This window comes from Monopterus albus, unplaced genomic scaffold, assembly GCF_001952655.1.
Source record: "Monopterus albus unplaced genomic scaffold, M_albus_1.0 scaffold40.1, whole genome shotgun sequence".
Classification (NCBI taxonomy): Eukaryota; Metazoa; Chordata; class Actinopteri; order Synbranchiformes; family Synbranchidae; genus Monopterus; species Monopterus albus.
In genome coordinates, this window is record NW_018127920.1 from 4,573,270 (window position 1) to 4,573,848 (window position 579).

A 579-nucleotide genomic window follows, 5' to 3' on the forward strand; every position below is an offset into this window, starting at 1 on the left:
TCAACATCTTTTAAGCTTTGGGCTATTTAAACTTGTTTTAGGATAGAATATGATTCATAGCACAAAATGTCAGGCTAAGTATATAGCTATAGCCTATGGCAATCAGATGTGCAGCTTAAGACACATGGTCATGAGTTCATGTTTATTTTATATTTTATTGTGTCAGCTTGAAATCATACGACCATGTAGTGTAGTCGAAAAGGAATGTGCACGGCGAATCAAATCCCAAACAATCCACGAATGAGTAAGTGGCACTTCATTTTATTCACCACTAGATGTCCTACTTGAGCGCTGCCATGAAGCCTCCAGTAATGAACCATTGTTTTGAATACTGTGTGGAAGCTTCAGCAAAGCCTCAATCAGCCATCACTACCTGTGCCTGCATTGATTCTTTCCTCCCACAGACCAAAGGCATGCAGCTTAGATTAACTGCCTGCAGGAGTGAGTCTGGGTGTTTGTCTCTAAGCGTCAGCAGGGTGTCCGCGGGGTTTTAAAAAGTATTAAAAAGTGATTAATCAAAATTGCCAAATTTAAGGCCATTAAAAAGTGTTTAATTTGGTTTAGAGGTATTATTTTTTA